This window comes from Lepus europaeus, chromosome 5 (assembly GCF_033115175.1).
Source record: "Lepus europaeus isolate LE1 chromosome 5, mLepTim1.pri, whole genome shotgun sequence".
Lineage (NCBI taxonomy): Eukaryota > Metazoa > Chordata > Mammalia > Lagomorpha > Leporidae > Lepus > Lepus europaeus.
This window is the reverse complement of record NC_084831.1, coordinates 34,420,491-34,433,816: the sequence shown is the minus strand read 5'-3', so window position 1 is coordinate 34,433,816 and position 13,326 is coordinate 34,420,491.

Here is a 13,326-nt window from a genome sequence, read left to right as displayed (position 1 = left end):
CAAAATCCACGTTATTCCAGTGCGGTTTTAGGAAGACAACGCACCAGTCTAGTAACTGTATTTTTTTTTTTTAACGACTTCTTTATCTACTTAAAGGTGCGGTTGCAGAGAGAGATCTTCCATTTGCTGGTTCACTCCCCAAATGGCTGCCATGGCCAGAGCTGTGCCGATCCGAAGCCAGGAGCCAGGAGCTTCTTCTGGTTCTCCCACGTAGTTTCAAGGGCCCAAGGACTTGTGCCACAAACCCTCTGATGCTTTCCCAGGTGTTTTAGTGGGGAGTGGATGGGAAGTGGAGCAGCCGGGACTTGAACTGGTGCCCATATGGGATTCTGGCATTACAGGCAGTGACTTAACCCACTACCCCATAGCATCGACCCTAGAAATTATATTTAATAACAAGGAAATAATGTTCATTTTCTTCTGACAAAACCACATTATAATGATCTCTTTCTCATTCTATGATTTTTATTTCTTATGTTTCCTACAAATCTATTCCCTCTGTCCATTGCAGTTACTGACCCTAGTGCAGGCCACTCATGGCCCCAGTATATGCACACATGCACACACACACACACCCCGTACGCAGCTGACTCCTTACTCTTCTTTCTGCTTCCTGTCTTTATCCTCATTCTCCACACTACAATTCGGCTGTTTTCAAAATGCCAGTCTTATCCTACCTCTCTCCTACTTAACCTTCTGTCAGTGCCCATTTCCCTAGGATCACATCCCTCTTTCTTTGCCTGATAATTCCAGGCCTGCCCAGCCATATCCTCCAGCCAAGGAGCCACTGTGTCACCTCCCTCTGTGCTTTTGGAATTCCCACCACACAGACTGCCCTTCCATCTAGTCCTCTTCCCTGCTCCCACCTCGGTGATCAGACCGCAGCACAAGTTTAGACGTGGAGTTTAGAAGCCGCGGGTCGGAGGTCTGGCTCATCCATTCTTCACTGGCACACTGCTGCCAACTAGTGGCTGTTTTTATGAACATCTGGGTGAAGGCTGGTTTTAACCACAACCTCTCTGGAATTGCTTTGGAGGGAACCTTTGTTTCTGTTACGACAAATCCATGGAGGAACCCTGTCCCCAGCGCCCTGAATGATCTTAGTAAAGCAGAGCTCTGACCATGCTACTCTACGGCTTTCTGCTCCCCACTGTCTCATGATAAATTCCAAACCAAATCCTTAGCCACATTCTGGTCCCACTACACTCCTTCAGCACCCTAAGCTGCAGCGACCTGACCTATCCAGTATTACCAGGACAGCTCCTCACCCTGTCTTACTCTACAACTTTTTGCTTATCTCCCTTCTCCTGGTCTGCCAGGAGAGAGCTCTACAAGGTTGTGTGATTGCGAAAGACCTGTGAGCCACCACTTTCGCTACGAAGGGCTTGCTTCTTCCTTTAGCAGTTACTTTGCTGAGCACTCACTCCCGGCCAAGCGTTCTCCCTAAGCTGCGCAGTTTTCTCCCAAGCTAGCTGTTGGAAAGCTGATGGTTTCCAGAGTGGGAAAGAACCGATTTCAGAGTCTTACTCTGTTACTGAGCTAAATAACCCTGGGCAAGCTCACTTCCGGAGCTTCCTGGTCCACTGTGACATTAAGATGAATTAAGATATGTGTAATGCAGCTGTCGGCTAGAGTTAGATAATCTTCCCCCTGCCACATGCTTCGAAAATCGGACACTCGGCCCCAAGGTTTCTGTGAATTCCCAGGTTTCCCCCTCTTAAGCTCATCCTTTGACTCTGGCAGTTGCCTGGTGCAAGGTTTCCAGCGCAAGCTGTTGCCTGTCATGGAACTCAGATCTTCTGTTTACTATCATTCACCTCATTCCTTTCCTGAGTGCCTCCTGTGTGCCAAGGAGATGGCAACAAGAAGACAAAGATTTGCCTCCATGGAGCTTACAATCCGTTGGGGAAATCCAATAAACAGTCAACAAATGTACAATGCAGTGTCACATGATGATTTTTGTTATGAGTAAAAAAGTTAACCTAGGGGCCGGCGCTATGGTGTAGCAGGTAAAGCTGCTGCCTGCAGTGCCAGCATCCCCTATGGGCACCGGTTCAAGTCCTGGCTGCTCCACTTCTGACCAGCTCCCTGATAATGTGCCTGGGAAGGCAGCAAAGATGATCAAAGTCCTTGTGCCCCTGTACCCATGTGGGAGACCCAGAAAAAGCTCCTGGCTCCTAGCTTTGGATCAGCCCAGCTCTGGCTGTTGCAGCCATTTGGGGAGTAAAGCAGCTGATGTAAGATCTCTATCTCTCCTGTCTCTGTAATGCTGCCTTTCAAATAAACAAATAAATCTTTAAAAAAAATAAAAAAGTAACCTAAGGAGAGAGGGGATCAAGGGTTATGAGGGAAGAGGTAGGAGTCGGGGATAGAGGGTGGTCAGATTTAGATGAGATCATGAAAGAATATTTGAACATAGCCTTGAGTCAAGTAAGGGAGCAAATCATACACAGATCTAGGGACAGAAGCCTTCTAGGGAAGGTCAAAGCCGCCAGGACAAGACCACATTGGTACAGTGGAGGATCAGCAAGGATGCTGGGCAACTGGACCACAATGATACACAGATAAGGCCAGAGGGGTAGATGCTAGATCACGTAGGACCTCATAGGTCACATGAGGACTTTGTTGTTGTTTTTTTTTTTTTTAAGATTTATTTATTTATTTATTTGAAAATCAGGATTACAGAGAGGGAGAGGGAGAGAGAGAAAGAGAGGTCTTCCATCTGCTGGTTCACTCCCCTGATAGCCACAATGGCCGGAGCTATGCTGATCCAAAGCCAGGAGCCAGGAGCTTCTTCCAGATCCCCCACATGGGTACAAGGACCCAAGGACTTGGGCCATCTTCTACTGCTTTCCCAGGCCATAGCAGAGAGCTGTATCAGAAGTGGAGCATCTGGAACTCAAACCAGTACCCATATAGCATGCCGGCACTGCAGACTGGGGCTTTTCCCCACTGCACCACAGCATCAGCCCTGGACTTTGGGTTTTATTTCAATGATGGGAAGCCACTAGAGAATATTGGCCAGAAAGTTGACACGATGAATCATAAGGATCATCCGGGTGCTGTCAACTACAGGGGAGCAAGAGCAGCAGTGGGAAGACCAGGAAGAAGTAGTTGAAGTTGTCCAGGTGAGAGGTGATGGTGGTTCACCTCAGGTAAGTAGCAGCAAGTAGATACGGTCAAAATCAGGGTGAATCTTGACATTTCAGCCAATAGCATTTGCTGCTAGGGATGGCTGTGTGGTTTGAGAAACAGAGAGGAGTAACGGAGAGCTGGATCACCTAGATTGATGGTGGTGTGTTAACTGAGAAGGAGAGCACTGAGGAAGCTGGAGTTCAGAGTCCAGGTCTGCCTGTGTTGAGTTAGATGCCTACTAGACATTTGAACAAAGACGCTGAGTAGCAGGCAGCTGGAAATACTAGTCTGGAGTTCACATAAACCTTTACAGAATGTTTAGGGCAGAGGGATTGAAATCATGGCAACATAACCTAACATTGAGCGTTAGTCACGTAGTCCCTGGGCCTGGACTCCAGCCAGTTTGTCCTGTTCCCCTCCTTCTTTATCAGAGACCTTAGCGGATGCTTTAAGATGACAGCTGGTAAGGACCTGTCCCTTTAATTGTACAGCTCTCTGACCAGTTTACATCAGGGAGTTGGGGCAATCACAGCCCTCCCCTTAATTTGCAATCTCTTGAAAAGTCATCCTGAACACAAGCAGTGGGAGAGAAGACCTAAGGGTGTGTGTGAAGTGGTGGTGGGTTTCTTCCCTCCTGGGACTCACAGTTTTAGTCCCCTTCTTCCAAAGGACTGGCCTCCAGGGCCTCAGCCTCTTCCTGGTAAGGGCTTGATTTTGATTTAAGGCTGAAGAGGAGGATGGTGTTGACCCTAACCTTGAATATCAGTTGCTGTTTCTCCACGGTCTCAAAGCAGACTCCTGATCTCTCTTTAGCCTAGTTACCTTCACACTTTTGCTCACATGCCCTGTAAACGAATTTTGAAAAACTCTGTTTGCACACTGTTAGATTGACATTAATATTTTTTAATCCTAAATATAAATATTTGTAGGGTGGTTTAGCTTTTGATATTGTCATTTAAAAATGAAACTGGTACATTATCATTCTAACTATATTCAACCATATGCCACAGTGATCTGATATCCATATCCATAAGATATGAGATCTGGTTCTGGCGTTGTGGCGCAGCAGCCTAAGCCCATATTGGAGGGTCAGTTCAAGTCCTAGCTGCTCCATTTCTGATCCAACTCCCTGCTAATGCCCCTGGGAGGGCAGCGGAAGATGGCTCAAATAGTTGGGCCCTTGCCACCCACGTGGAGGGTGTTCTGGCTTTTGACTTTAACCTAGCCCACCCTGGCCATTGTGGCCATTTGAGGAGTGAATCAGTGGACTGGGGATATCTCCCTCTCTCTCACTCCCTCTCTCTCTCACTCTGCTGTTCAGATATATGTATATTTTGTTTGATTTACAAAGTTCTAGTCCCGGCTGCTCCTCTTCCAGTCCAGCTCTCTGCTGCGGCCCGAGAAGGCAGTGGAGTACAAAGGTACTTCAAAAAGTTCATGGAAAATAGAATTAAAGTTTGTTTATTTTGGTACAAAAAGATTTTGAAACCCATGCATTGGCTTTTCATAATATGCATTTTCTATTAACTTTTTTTTAAAAAAAGACTTATTTATTTATTTTAAAGTCAGAGTTACAGAGAGAGGGAAAGAGAGAGAGAGAGAAATTCCATCCATTGGTTCACTTCTCAGATGACCTCAACTCTCAACTCCTGGCCAGGCTGAAGCCAGGAGCCTGGAGCCAGGAGCTTCTTCCCACATAGAAGCAGCAAGGCCCAAGTCGGGCCACCTTCCACTGCTTTTCCCAGGCCATTAACAAGGAGCTGGATTGGAAGTGGAGCAGCCAGGTCTCGTCCCAGCACCTATATGGGGTACCAGCATTGCAGACGGTGGCTTTACCTGCTACGCCACAGTGCCAGGCCGCTCTATGAATTTTTTTTATGAAAGAAACTGCAGTTCTCAGGTTTTTGCACCAAAATAAGTTTTTTTCCTATAAGACAGAAAGTGAAAAAGGCTGTCAGAGAGTTCCCATCTGCTAGTTCCCAAATGCATGCAGTAGCCCTGTGCTGAAGGCAGAAGCCAACAACTCACCCAAGTAGCCCACGTGGGTGGCAGGGATCCACGTAGCTGAGCCATTGTCTGTTGCCTCCTAGGATCGGTATTAGCAGGAAGCTGGAATCAGGAGCAGAGCCAGGATTCTGGTATGGCGTATGGGCATCCCAACTGCTAGCTTAACTGCTAGACCAAATGCCCACAACTAAAACTGACATTTAACTCCACTGTCCACAGGTTTTTTTTTTTTTAAGATTTATTTATTTGAGAGAGGAGAGGAGAGAAGAGAGAGAGAGGAGAGAGGAGAGAGGAGACAGAGAGAGAGACAGAGAGAGAGAGAATCTTTTCAACTGCTGATTCATTCCCCTGATGACTTCAACTCCCAGGGCTGGACCAGGCCAAAGCCAGGAGCCAAGAGCTTCATCCAGTCTCCCACATGGGTGCAGGGGCCCAAGCACTTGGTGACCCAACATAGGAGACAGAGATGGAAGTTCTGGACTCCTCGCTTTGGCCTGGCCCAGCTCTGGCTGTTGCAGGTATTTGGGGTAGGGAACCAACAGTTGGAGGATCGCTCTCTGCTTATCCGTCTGTCTCTCTGCCTTTTAAATAAATAAAAATTTAAAAGATAAGTGGTGAACTTTACTTTCCTCCTTACACTATGTAACTGTCAACTGCAATACCCTAAAAGCATCTTTTTTTTTTTTTTTAAAGATTTATTTGAGAGGCAGAGTTACAGAGAGAGACAGAGAGAGAAGAGAGGTCTTCCATCTGCTGGTTCACTTCCCAGGTGGCCACAATGGCTGGAGCTGGGCAGATCCAAAGCCAGGAGCCAGGGGCCAGGAGCTTCTTCCAGTCTCCCACATGGGTTCAGGGGCCCAAGTACTTGGGCCATTTTCTGCTGCTTTCCCAGGCCATTATCAGAGAGCTAGATTGGAGCAGCTGGTACAAAAACCAGTGCCTATATGGGATGCCAGTGCCACAGCTAGAGGCTTAACCCACCATGCCATAGCGCTGGCCCCTAAAAATATCTTTCATCTTCATTTTCCATGATTTCTTCTCTGAAGTAACAAATCCAGACTCCCATAATCTGAACTTCGTTCATTTAGACAAGTGCCTGAGCAGCTTTTAGGTGGGTCACTAAAGAAAAGCAAGACAGGGGCTGGCATTGTGGCAAAGCAAGTAAAGCCGCCACCTTTAGTGCCAGCATCCTAGATGGGTGCTAGTTCGAGTCCCAACTGCTCCACTTCCCATCCAGCTCCCTGCTAATATGCCTAGGAAAATAGTAGAGGATGACTCAAGTCCTTGGGCCCCTGCACCCATGTGGAAGATCTGGAAGAAGCTCTTAGTTCCTGGCTTTGGTCTGGTCCAGCCCTGGCTGTTGTGGCCATTTGGGGAGTGAACCAGAGAATGGAAGATCAGTCTCTCTCTCTAACTCTACCTTTAAAAAAAAAAAAAAAGAAAGAAAGAAAAAGAAAAGAAAAAGCAAGACAAATATCCTTGCCTTCAAAATTCAGTCATGGGAGAAATAAAGGACACCATTAAATTATAGCTGGTGTTATGCTTTTGGCATGAGGAAAAGTGGGGGCCGGTGCTGTAGCACAGCGGGTTAACGCCCTGGCCTGCAGCACCAGCATCCCATATGGGCGCTGGTTCTAGTCCTGGCTGCTCCTCTTCCAAACCAGCTCTCTGCTGTGGCCTGGGAAAGCAGCAGAAGATGGCCCAAGTCCTTGGGCCCTTGAACCCATGTGGGAGACCACGAAGAAGCTCCTGGCTCCTAGCTTCGGATCCATGCAGCTCCAGCCGTTGCAGCCATCTGGGGAGTGAACCATCAGATGGAAGACCACTCTCTGTCTCTCCTCTTTCTGTGTAACTCTGACTTTTGAATAAATAAATAAATCTTTTTTTTAAAAAAAAGTGAATGTCAGTAGTAATGGTGAATGATATGTATTTCCAATAACTTTGAAGAGAGGTAAGGCTGCCACTGTAGCAGATATATATTTTTGCCACCTGTCATCTAATCATTCAATTCAAGGAGAAGCCCTCCTCCCCTATTCCCAGCCCATTTGTTTGTGATGGAGTTGACTCCATTCTGAACCCCCAGGCTCAATATCTGACCCCTGTCAAGGCCAATTAAAGCTTCCCATTTGCCTGGTCACAATGATTAGTTCCAGAAGGGATCCATGACCTAATCAAATCCATGAGATAACGAGATGCAATGATGCTTTTGTGGGAACAATTAGGAGTGAGGCAGTCACATTTTTTAGCTTGTACTCAAGCCCAGAAGGATAGCTCCAGCAGTCTTTTACCACAGGAGGCGGAAACGCTGTCCCTGAATGGAGCCAACACAGACAGATGGACAGGCAGAAGAAAGGCTTGAGTTTATAGTCACCAGGCCTGGAGCCAGACTTTCAGCCAATGAATTCTCTTTCCTTAAGCTGAAAGTGACTGGTTAGCTTTAGAATCAACCTGTAATGCATGTTAAGCAGCTCTTAATACATAGAGGCAGAGGCACAGAGAGAGAGGAGAGGAGAGGAGAGGAGAGGAGAGAGGAGAGAGAGAGAAAGAGAGAGAGAGAGATCTTCCATCTGCTGGTTCACTCTCCAGATGGCTGCAATGGCTAGAGCTGCATTGATCTGAAGCCATGAGTCAGGAGCTTCTTCCAGGTCTCCCACATGGGTGCAGGAGCCCAAGGACCTGACCATCTTCTACTGCTTTTCCAGGCCATTGCAGAGAGCTGGATCAGAAGTGGAGCAGCCGGGACTTGAACCAGTGCCCATATGGGATGTTGGTTCTGCAGGCGGCAACTTTACCCACTATGCCACAGCACTGCCCCACACCTGGTTATTTAAACAAAATGTTAATAGATGCAAAGGGAGACATAGACTCCAATACAATAATAATGGGGGACTTCAATACACCACTTTCAGCAATGGACAGATCAACCAGACAGAAAATCAGCAAGGAAACAACAGAGTTAATTGACATTATAGATCAAATGGACCTAATGGATATCTACAGAACTTTTCATCCTACAGTTGCAGAATACACATTCTTCTCAGCAGTGCATGGAAACTGCTCTAGGATAGACCACATGCTAGGCCATAAAACAAGTCTCAGCAAATTCAGAAAATTCAAAATCCAACTATGCATCTTCCTCTGACCACAATGGAATGAAGGTGAAAATCAGCAACTCAAGAATCTCTAGAACATATGCAAACAGATGGAGACTGAGCAACATGTTCCTGAATGAACAGTGGGTCATTGAAAAAGTCAAAAGAGAAATAAAAAACTTTCTGGAAATGAATGAAGATGACAATACAATGTATCAAAACGTACGGGATACAGCAAAAGCAGTGTTAAGAGGAAAGTTTATAGCAATTGGTACCTACATCAAGAAACTGGAAAGGCACCAAATAAATGTGCTATCAATGTATCTCAATGACCTAGAAAAACAACAGTAAACCAAACCCAAAACTAGTAGTAAAAAAGAAGTAATTAAAATTAGAGAAGAAATTAAACAAAATTGAAACAAAAAAAAAAAAAACCACAAAAGATTAGTGAAATGAAAAGGTGGTTTTTTGAAAAGTAAACAAAATTGACACATCATTCACCCAATTAACCAAAAAAGGAAGGAGAAGACCCAAATCAATAAAATAGAGATGAAAAAGAAAATGTAATAACAGATACCATAGAAATAAAAAATAAAAAGAATCATCAGAAATTACTACAAAGAGCTGTATGCCAACAAATCAGGAAACCTAGATGAAACGGATAGCTTTCTGAACACATACAATCTACCTAAATTGAGCCATTAAGACATAGAAAACCTAAACAGACCGATAACCAAGATAGAAATTGAATCCGTAATAAAGACCCTCCCAATAAAGAGCCCAGGACTGGATGTCTTCACTAATGAATTCTTTCAGACCTTTATAGAAGAACTAACTCCAATACTTCTCAAGCTATTCAAAACAATTGAAAGGGAGGGTACCTTCCAAACTCCCTCTATGAAGCCAGCATCACCTTAATTCCTAAACCTGAAAAAATACGAGAGAAAGAGAACTACAGATCAATTTCTCTGAAGAACACAGATGCAAAAATCCTCAACAAAATACCAGCCAATCAAATCCAACAACACATCAGAAAGATCATTCACACAAACCAAGTGAGGTTTATCCCAGGTATGCAGGAGTGGTTCAACATTTGCAAATCAATGTGACACATCACATTAATAAGTTGAAGAATAAAAACCATATGGTTATCTCAATAGATGAAGAGAAAGCATTTAATAAAATACAACATTCTTTCATGATGAAAACGTTAAGCAAATTGGATGTAAAAGGAACATTCCTCAACAAAATCAATGCAATTTATGACAAACCCACAACCAGTGTCCTTTTGAATGGGGAAAAGTTGGAAGCATTCCCACTCTTACCACTGCTATTCAATATAGTTCTGCAAGTTTTATCCAGAGCCGTTAGGCAAGAAAAAGAAATCAAAGAGATACAAATTGGGAAGGAGGAAGTCAAACTATCCCTATTTGCAGATGACATGATTCTATATATAGGGCATCCAAAAGATTCCACTAAGAGACTACTGGGACTCATAGAAGAGTTTGGTCAAGTGGCAGGATATAAAATCAGCACACAAAAATCAATAGCTTTTGTTTATACACAGACAATGCCATGGCTGAGAAAGAACTTCTGAGATCTATCTCATTCACAATAGCTACAAAAAAACCTTGGAATATTTTATTTTATTTTATTTATTTCTTTTGACAGGCAGAGTGGACAGTGAGAGAGAGAGAGAAAAAGGTCTTCCTTTTCCGTTGGTTCACCCACCAATGGCTGCCGTGGCCGGCGCGCTGTGGCCGGTGCACCACGCTGATCCGAAGCCAGGAGCCAGGTGCTTCTCCTGGTCTCCCATGGGGTGCAGGGCCCAAGCACTTGGGCCATCCTCCACTGCACTCCTGGGCCACAGCAGAGAGCTGGTCTGGAAGAGGGGCAACCGGGACAGAATCCGGCGCCCCAACCGGAACTAGAACCCAGTGTGAGAATTACAAAACATTAGAGAAAGAAATAGAAGACACAAAAAAATGGAAAAATATTCCATGCTCATGGATTAGAAGAATCATTATCAAAATGTCCACACTTCTGAAAGCAATTTACAGATTCAATATGCTACTAAACAAAATACCAAGGACATATTCTCAGATTTAGAAAAAATGATGCTGAGGGTCCAGTGCTGTGTGTTGCAGGTAAAGCCGCCGCCTGCAGTGCCAGCATCCTATATGAGCGCCAATTTGACTTCCGGCTGCTCCACTTCTGATCCAGCTCTCTTCTATGGCCTGGAAAAGCCATAGAAGATGGCCCAGGTCCTTGGGCTCCTGAACCCATGTGGGAGACCTGGAAGAAGCTCCTGGCTCCTGGCTTCAGATTGGCACAGGTCTGGCTGTTGTAGCCAATTGAGGAGTGAACCAGCGAATGGAAAACCTTTCTCTCTCTCTCTCTCTCTCTCTCTCTCTCTGTGTGTGTGTGTGTGTAAAACTCTGACTTTCAAATAAATAAATAAATCTTTAAAAAAAGAAAAAATGATACTGAAACTTATATGGAAACACAGGAGACCCCGAGTAACTAAAGTAATCTCATACACAAAAAAAAAAAAAAAAAGCCAGAGGCATCACAATACCAGATTTCAAGACATATTACAAGGCAGTTATAATTTGAACATTGAACAGCATTGTACTGGTACAAAAACAGATGACAGACAAATGGAATAGAATAGAAATGCCAGAACTCAACCCACACATACACAACCAACTTATCTTCGAAAAAGGAGCTAAAATCAATCCCTGGAACAACGACAGTCTCGTCAACAAATGGTGCTGGGAAAACTGGATTTCCACATGCAAAAGTATGAAGCAAGACACCTATCTATATACCTTACACAAAAATCCACTCAAATTAGATCAAAGACCTAAATCTACAACCTTATACCATCAAATTATTAGAAAACATTGGGGAAACCCTGCAGGGCATTGGCATAGGCAAACAGTCTTGGAAAAGACCCCAGAGGCACAGGCAAGCAAAGCCAAAATCGACAGATGGGATTAAATCAAATTGAGATGCTTCTGCACTGCAAAAGAAACACTCAGCAAAGTGAAAGGGCAACCAACAGAATGGGAAAAATTATTTGCAAACTATGCAACTGATAAAGATTGATAACAAGAATATATAAAGAGATCAAGAAACTCAACAACAACAAAAACATGCAGAGCTGTAGCTCTCGGCTGTTGGGGATACGTCATTTCACAGCGGGTTTAAATGTGTTTCTAACTATGCGCTTTTCATCCCACTTCAGCTTAGTAACTGTTTCACCTGAACTCTCAGTATCTCATGTCACACATGGTGAGTGTTGGGAGGAGGGGTCCTATGAATTTATTCACAGCCATCTTCTATGATGGGTTTGGGGAACACTTGTCATAACCTTCATACAGCTTCAAAACACATCAGCTTTGCACCTCAGATTGGCAATGAGTCCACAGGCTTTGGCACCAAAATGCCTGCTTCCTTCTGTGGCCTTGCTGGAAAAGCGAGATCAGGTTCTGGTGAGAGCCCCCTTCCAGGCTGTATCCTGACATGACAGAGTGAACAGCAGAGTCCTCTTTACGAGACCACTAATTCCAATCATAAGGCTCATTTGTTGAGTGATTTTAATCATCAAAGGGTGTTGGATTTTATCAAACACTTTTTCTGTATCACCTGAGATGATCATGGGATTTTTGTCCTTCATTCTGTTTTTTTTTTTTAAGATTTTTGTTATTTATTTGAGAGAGAGTTACAGACAGAGAGAAGGAAAGAGAGAGAAAAAAAAAAGTCTTTCATCCAGTGGTTCACTCCCCAAATGACCACAATGGCCAGAGCAGGGCTGATCTGAAGCCAGGAGCCAGGAGCTTCTTCTGGGTCTCCCACTTGGGTGCAGGGACCCAAGCACTTAGGCCATCTTCCACTGCTTTCCCAGATGCATTAGCAGGGAGCTGGATCAGAAGGAGCAGCTGGGACTTGAACTGGCACTCTGATATGGTGTTGCAAGTGGCAGCTTAACCTGATGCACAATGCCAGCCCCTCATTTATGATGTTAAACATTTGAGTCTTCTCTACCTTCCTTTTCAAAATTAATCTACCTGGGGCTGGCGTTGAAGTGTAGTGGGTTGAGCTCCCACCTGCAATGCTGGCATCCCATATGGACACCGACTCAAGACTCAGCTGCTCCACTTCCAATCCAGCTCCCTGCTAATGCACCTGGGAAGGCAGTGGAGGATGGCCCAAGTACTTGGGCCCCTGCACCCATGTTAGAGACCTAGAATAAGCTCCTGACTCCTGGCTTCAGCCTTTCCCAGCCCAAGCCATTGTGGCCATTTGGAGAGTGAACTAGTGGATGGAAGATTTCTCTCTCTCTCTCTCTCTCTCTCTCTCTCTCTCTCTCTCTCTCTCTCTTCCTTCCTCTCTCTCATGCTTTCAAATAAATAAATCTTTTTTAAAAATTAATCCAGCCAGTTCTCATTGATTTTTTTTCTACTTATTTTCTATTTCATTTATTTCTGCTTTAATCTTTATTGTTTCCTCTGCTAACTTTGGGTTTCTCCTTTTTCCAGTTCTTTGAGGGATAAAATTAGGTTGTAGACTTGAGATTTTTCATCTTTTTTAGATGTTTACTGCTCTTACCTTCACTGGTAGTGCTGCTTTGATGCATCCTATAAATTGTGGTACGCTGCATTTTCACTTTCATTAGTCAACATGTCTTCTGATTTTACTCATGATGTCCATTTTGGTTGCTCAAGAGTATATTGCTCAGTTTCACATTTGACAACTTTCCAGTTTTCCTTTTCCTATTGGTTTCTAGTTTCAATCCACTGTGATTGGATAAAATAATATAGCTGCAGTCTCTTACATTCTTTAAGACTTGTTTTGTGGCCAACCCTGTGTTGTATCCTGGAAAACACTCAATGTTTTCATGAGAAGAAGGTAAATTCTGCTGCTGTTGGGCATCCGTGGGGTCCATCTGATCTGGTGTATTCTTCCAGTGCTGTTTCCTTCGTGATCTTCAGCCTGGTGGTTCTGTTACTGGAAATGAGGGACTGAGATCTCACGCGCTGTGTCACTGTTTCGCCCTTCAGTTCTGTCACTGTTGCACATATTTGTG